Source organism: Mesoplodon bidens (assembly GCF_964165515.1).
Source record: "Mesoplodon bidens genome assembly, chromosome: 5".
NCBI classification, from domain to species: Eukaryota; Metazoa; Chordata; class Mammalia; order Artiodactyla; family Ziphiidae; genus Mesoplodon; species Mesoplodon bidens.
Genome location: NC_138161.1, coordinates 3,974,707 through 3,982,444, shown reverse-complemented (window position 1 = coordinate 3,982,444; position 7,738 = coordinate 3,974,707).

Below are 7,738 nucleotides of genomic sequence, written 5' to 3'. Positions count from 1 at the left end.
GCTCCAAGCATGGGACCATCAATGCCAAAGGCCCAGTGGAGAGGATGAGTTAGGAGTGTTGGAGAAACTCAGGAAAGCCTATGTGCCTGGAAAGGCCAATGGGCAGAGCTTGGAGAGCCGGGGCTCCTGGGAGAACTCTGGTTTGGCATCCATGTGAGGGAAAGGGTGGAGGAGCTGATGTGGTAGATCCCCGGGTGTGGTGGGGAACTACCTGTGTGCACCAAGTAGAGGGGCAGGTGTGTGTGTACAGAGAACCAGGAGGAGGCTACTGAAACCCTGGGCCACCACGACTGCGACCAGGGTGCTGGTGGTGCAGGTGGAGATCAAGGGCAGGGTTTGGGATTGATTTTGAAGGTCGTGTTGGTGGGATTGGTCAATGGCAACAGTAGCCAAAGAACTATATTCAGCCAATCGTGATTTCCTTCAGTCTTGTTTTCCCACCCCCAAGCACCTGCCCACATATCTCTCAGTGTCTTTTGCATTTAACACCAGGTGTCCCTCGAGCCCATACATCCCTTCTTTACATCTGTCCTAACTACCCTCTCCAGTCCCTGAAGGAGTATTTGCTCTCAAAGACAGCGACAGGAAACTTAGAACTTAATCCTTCCTTTGCTTTTACCTGAGTGTCACAGCTGGCGCTCCCAAGTGTGGTACAGCTCTCGAAGGACAAGAGTCTAGAATGTGCTCTTTGGGTGTCCAGCACAATGGTGAGTGTATGATGGGCCTCCATGTATACGAGTTGATTGTAAACCTAGGTGGATGGACAATACTGAGTAGACATGCAGAAAACCAAAAGCAACCACGAGGTCATATTACCATGGGTTCACATGTTGGCATGTGGGTCAGATGAAGTCAGAGATTGGGACAATTCACCAGGGGGTATTAGGGAAAGAACCCATGAAGGTAGCTAGACTTCTACCACCATAAAGTAGCTTTTCAGAAAGGTTACCTACAATTCAATTCCATCAAACTCAAAATAAAATGTTAAGGAAACAGAAATCAGCATACGTAGGGCTGGCATCTGATATTCACCAAGCTAATGTCTTCAGAGGCCTCGGTTTGAAGGTATGAGAAGGGGCATCCTCCCCCGAGGACTCCTCTAGAAGCTGTGAAGCCTTAGTAACCATCTTCACACAGCTTGAGTTACAGGTGTGGTCTGTTTCCACCTTGGTTCCTTTAGTGAGTGAAGGGAGGCTTTGGGGCTCAGCCCCAGAAGAAATCGTTGATCAGGAAGCTTTAGTCTTTTCACTGTTGGCCTTTGAAGATAACTTTTCAATCTAAGAGAAAGGAATTAAGCTAGATAGGGCACTTCCTTGTTTACACGGATAAGATATTTTTTAAAAATTACATTTTAATGTGTTATAAGCACCATTGTTCAAAAAGCGGTTTACTCTTAGAGGAGAAAAGTATGTTTGAGGAGAGGCTCTATTTCAGACCCCAAATCTACTTTTTTCCCTTTGGGTAACGAGTTTTGCCTATTTTCAGACATTCAAATTTAAGGTCTATAATTCATTTGATTTTGAAATTATTTCATGTTTTGAAATCCTCAAAGGAAAAAGATATTACTTTAAAATATAATTTTTACTTTTCACATTTAAAGGTGAAATATTGAAACGTTTTCCTCTGAGGTGGACAAAAATATAAGGAGATGCACTATATAGGTATATGTCATATGTATTCAATATTTGGTGGCCAAACCAGTGCAATAAAACTGAAAGAAGAAGGAGGAGGAGGAAGAAGAAAGAAAAAAAGAAAAGGAAAAAAGATGAAAGAAAAAGAAAGGAATAAAGGAAGGAAGGGAGAATTTTTAAAAGAAAAGAATATGCACTGGTTAAAAAACAAGAAATAAAGCTAGTATTATTCATAGACAAAATTATTTTTGCACAAAGAATATCTTTAAAATTCTAAAGATAAACTTTTAGAATTAATAAGTAAGTCAAGTAAGACTTGTGGATATAAGTTGAGTGTAAAATAATGTGAAATCAATAGTATTTTGATTTATCAGCAACAGAGTAGGAACATGAAATTTTTAAAAGATATACTTTACAGTGCATCAATAATAATCAAATATCTAAGAATAATAAAACCAATATTGTAAAACCTTGTGAAAATTAAGAGGGAAACCTCACTAAAATGGAATTGGAAGGCCAGAAGTGGGAGTTCTCACAGACACACAGGTAGACATCAATTACAGGAAGAATTCTCAATTACAGACCCCAGCAGAGGGATCACCAAAAGGAAAGAATCACCAATTATGCGCCCCAACAGGAAAAGATGCACATTGCATCTCCTACAAGAAACTGACCACCCCGGTAACTCAGCCAGTGAAAAACCATCATTACCCTGAATTCTCACTTTTATCCAATGGACTTAGTTCAGAGTAAGCCCTCCCAGCTTCCCCCTTTTTACTATAAACTAATGTTCCTCTCCTTTGTTTATTAGACTTGCCTGTGGTTTTTACTGTGACTTGCTTGTCCTGAATTGCAATTCTCTGTTATTCTCGAATAAACCCATTTTTGCTGGTAAAATAACTGACTTTTATTTTTTAAGATAACAATCTGGATACAGAAACTATGTAGCAGAATTGGAAGTGCCTGGAAATTTGGCAACTTACATAAGATGGTCAAATTCCTTGAAAAACAATTTAATAAAACACATACAAGAAGAATAGTCCTATATTGCTTAAATAAAGTAAATCCATAGTTTAAAACTTCCCCAAAAAAGAAAATTCTAGACTCAGATGACTTCACTGATAAATCTTTTCAAATATTTAAGAAAGAAATTATACCAAACTTACAAAAACTCAGAGAATTTGGAAAGAGATAACACTCCCAACTCATCTATGAGGCCAGAATAGGGCTGACACTAGGGTGACCAACTGTCCTTGCTTTCCTGGGACTGAGAGGGTTTTCCCAGGATGGGAACTTTCAGTGCTAAGACCAAGAAAGTCACAGGTAAGTCAGAATGAGTTGATCACTGTTGATACCAAAACCTGACAAGGAAATTACAAGAAGGGAAAACAAAAGGCCAAGCTAACTTACAAATATTGACGCAAAGATTTTAAACAAAACATTAACAAATTGATTCCAGCGATATATAAAAAGGATAACATACTATAGCCAAGGAGGTTTTATCTTTGGAAAACAAGATTGATTTAACATTCAAAAGTCAATTGACGTAAGTTACCTCATTCACTGAATAAAAAAGGAAAACAATATGCTCACCTCAACAGATGCAGAAGAAGCATAAGATAAAATTTAATATCCATTAATGAAATTTGAAAACACTTCAGTAAACTAGGAGTGAAAAGGAATTTCTTTTATTTGATAAAGAGTATCTACCAAAAAGCCACTTTTATTCAACATGGCATTGGAGGTCTTTGCCAGACAATATGGCAAGAAGAGGAAATAAAGTTTATAAATATTAGAAAGTGAGGGGAAAACTGTCCTTATTTGAAGATTACATAATTGTGTACATAGAAAATCCAAAAGCATCTACCAAATATTAGAATTAATAAGTGATCTCAGGGCTTCCCTGGTGGCGCAGTGGTTGAGAGTCCGCCTGCCGATGCAGGGGACGCGGGTTCGTGCCCCGGTCCGGGAAGATCCCACATGCTGCGGAGCGGCTGGGCCCGTGAGCCATGGCTGCTGAGCCTGCGCGTCCGGAGCCTGTGCTCTGCAACGGGAGAGGCCACAGCAGTGAGAGGCCCGCGTACCGCAAAAAAAAAAAAAAAGAGTGATCTCAGCCAGATTATTGGATGTGATGTCAATACATAAAAATCAATTGTATTTCTATACGCTGGCAGCAAACAAATGGAAACTGAAACTATTTTTAAACCATAGCATCAAAAACATACAACATGTAGGAATAAACTTAATGACAGAAGTATAAGACACTGAAAACTACAAAGCATTACTACAAGAGATTAAAGAAATAGAGAGATGTACCATACTCATGAAATGAAAGACTTAACATTGTTGAAATTGATCTATGGAGTCAACGAAATCTCCAACAAAATCTCAGCAGGCCTTTTTATTGGTGGAAATTGGCATACTGTTTTTTATTTTCCTCTGGATTCCTTCCCTTTCCTTTTTAAAAATCAATTTTATTGAGGTTCAGTTTACGCACTATAAAACGCACCCATCCTAAGTGTTTAGTTCAGTCAGTCTTGAACATCTATGCACCTATATAGTCACCACGAAATCAGGAAATAGGACATTTCCATTATCCTCCCAAAACCCCTGCATACGCTAGTCTTGGTCAACCACGTTATCTGCTTTCTGTTTCTATAGATTAGTTTTACCGTTTTTAGGATTTCATTTAAATAAAATCATATAGTATGCATGATCTTGTGTCTGGCTTCTTTCAGCCAACAAAATGTTCTTTTAAATTCATCCATGCTGTTGCATGAATCAGCGGTGTGTTACTTATTATTGATAAATGTTATCCCATTGATTGAATATACCGTAATTTGTGTATCCATTCTCCAGTTGATGGACATTTGGATTCTTTCCAGTTTGAGTCTCTTGTGAATAAAGCCATCATGGACATTCATATACAAGTCTTACTGTGGACATACATTTTCATTTCTCTGTGACAGATTGCTAAGAATGGATTGATCATATAGCAAATGTATGTTTAACTATAAGAAACTGTCAAAATGTTTTCCAAACTGGTTGGACAATTTTGTATTCCCACCAACATTATGAGAGTTCCAGTTATTCCACAATCTTGTCAAAACTTGGTATTGTCTGTCTTTTCAATTTTAGCTCTTCTAGTAAGTGTGTTGTGGTATCACGCTGTGGTTTTAATTTACATTTCCCTGATGACTAATGATATTGAATATCTTTTCACATCCTCATTAGCCGTTCATGTATCTTCCATTGTTAAGTGTCCATTTAGATCTTATGCCTATCTTTAAACTGGATTGTTTGTTTTCTTATTATTGATTATAGTAATGTAAATACACACAATAGATACGTATGCAATTACAGTAAGTCCCCTACATATGAACCTTCAAGTTGTGAACTGTCAAAGATGCAAACGTGCATTCACATGTCCAATCACGTAAGTTAGTTCACGTGTCTAGCGTACATTGTCAGGTGCGTGCATCCTCTACAAGTGGTTGTGCTTTTGTGTACTTTACTGTACAGTACTGTATAGAGTACAACAGTATAGTGTCTTTATTTCAAGCCCAGGATGTCTGGAAGCAAGGGTAAAAGCAGTGGTATATAGCCGATTGTGTTAGTTGTGTCCCTAGACTAACTTTGTTGGACTTACTAAAAAATTGGACTTACGAACTGGCTCTTGGAATGGAACTCGTTCGTATGTAGGGGACTTGAGGTATATTATATTATATTCTCTATATATTCTGGATATAAGTCCTTTGTCAGGTGTATATATGATGATATTCTCTCCCAGTCTGGCCCTGGCCTTTTTATTTTCTTTATGATGTCTTTTCAAGAGCAGATGTTTTCAATTTTGATGCAGTCCAATTTATGAATTTTCTTCTTGTATGATTCATGCTTTTTATGTACTAAGAAAGCTTTGCGAACTCCAACATAGCAAAAGCTTTTTCTTTTAGAAGTTTCACAGTTTTAGCTTTTACATTTAGGTTTATCATACATTTTGGGTTAATTTGGGGGCATGATGTGGAGAAAGGGTTGAGGTTCATACTTTTCCCATATCAATATGCAGTTTTCCAGCACTATTTGTTGAAAATATTACCCCTTCCCCCATGAATTACATTGATCCCTTTGTTGAGAATCAGTTTGGCTACATATGAGGGTCTTCCTGCACTCTCCAATGGCTCACGATGGCAACCTGATTTTTAAATGTATATGAAAAATCAAAGGGCCCAGAGGAGCAAGACAATCTTGAAGTAGAAGATACAACTCAGAGGCCTTAGCATTATAGTAATTAAAGTAGTGTAGTGTGGGCACAAAAATGAACAAATCAAACAGGAAAACAAAATAGAGTCGGAAACAGACTAATACATATTCAGTCAACTGACTTATAATAAGCATTCTACTGCAATTCACTGGGCAGAGGGTGGTCTTTTCAATGAATAAAGAAAGGTATAGGGAAATAAGTGAACTTTTACGCTTACCTCCCACCATATAGAGAATTAATTCAAGGGGATCATAGAGCTAAATATGAACCACAAACATGGTAAAGCTCCAAGAAGAAAACATAGGAGACTATCTTCATCAGTGTTGGATTAACAATGATTTCTTAAATAAGATGTAAGAAGTTCTAACCATAAAAGAAAAGATTGCTAAATTAATTTTTATTCAGATTAAGAACTTTTGAGCTTCCCTGGTGGTGCAGTGGTTGAGAGTCCGCTTGCCGATGCAGGGGACACGGATTCGTGCGCCGGTCCGGGAGGATCCCACATGCCGCGGAGCGGCTGGGCCCGTGAGCCATGGCCCCTGAGCCTGCTCGTCCGGAGCCTGTGCTCCGCAATGGGAGAGGCCACAACAGTGAGAGGCCCATGTACCGCCAAAAAAAAAAAAAAAAATTAAGAACTTTTGTTTCACCCAAAGACATTACTAAGAGATTTAAAAAGCAAACCAAAGCCTGGAAGAAGTTACCTGTAAAGGCATCCAACAAAAGACTCATCTCTAGAGTTTCCACAAATTGATAAGCAAGCACAAACAATCCAATTTAAAAATGGCGGACAACCAGAAGAGGCCCATCCCCAAAGAGGACATTCATAGGGTCAGTAGCCTGTCTCGTGGTCCTCAGTGTCACTGACATTTGGGGAAATGCAAATTAGAACCAGAGTGAGATACAAGACAGCCCCAGACTGGCTGAAAGACTGATAACATCAAGTGTGGGCAAGGCTGTAGAGCAGCAGAGACTTTCATCCACTGCTGGCAAAGGGGCAGGTGGGTACAACGGCTTTATAAAACTGCTTGGCAGTATCTAATGAAGGATGCACATGTCCTATGACCTCACTGTCCCACACCTAGACGGGTACCTAACAGAAATGCATGCATGGGGCACTCAAACACATATACAAGAATGTGTGCAGCAGGAAAACTGAAAACCCCCCAAATGTACATCAACTGAGAACTAGAGAAATGAATTATGGTGCGTTTATCTGATAGTTCACAGCAATACCGTGAACCATGGCTACACTCAATAACGTGGATAAATTTCACACTCGTAATTTTGGGCAAAAGGAATCAGACATGAAAGAGTACATGCTATATGGTTCTGTTTATGTCAGATTCCAAGATGAGCAAAATTAATATACAAGTGAGCACAGCAGCTACATTTTGGGGGAGGGAGGAGAAAATTAGGAGGCTGGGGGAATGACGCTGGGGGCCAGGGATTTTCTGAGGTTCTGGTGATGTTCTAGAACAGGGTTTCTCAACCTTGACACTGTTGACACCTTGGTCTGGACCCTTCTTTGCTGTCATATACGCTGCAGCATTCCTGGCCTCAGCCCACTGGGTGCAGGTAGCAAACACCCCCTCCTCCAGCTGTGACAACCAAAAATGTCTCCAAACGTTGCCAGTGGTCCCTGGGGATGGGGGCCAAAATTCCCCTGGTTGAGGACCTTTGTTTTGTTGCTGGTCTTGGAAGATTAGGTTAGTGAGCTCACTTTGTGAAAATGCATTGAGCTGTACCAGTAGGATTCATCAGCTTTTCTGCATGCATATTAAACTTTAAAAATCTTTTAAATTAAAAAAAAAAGTCAATGAATAACTAAAAGAGCCAAAACTTTTAG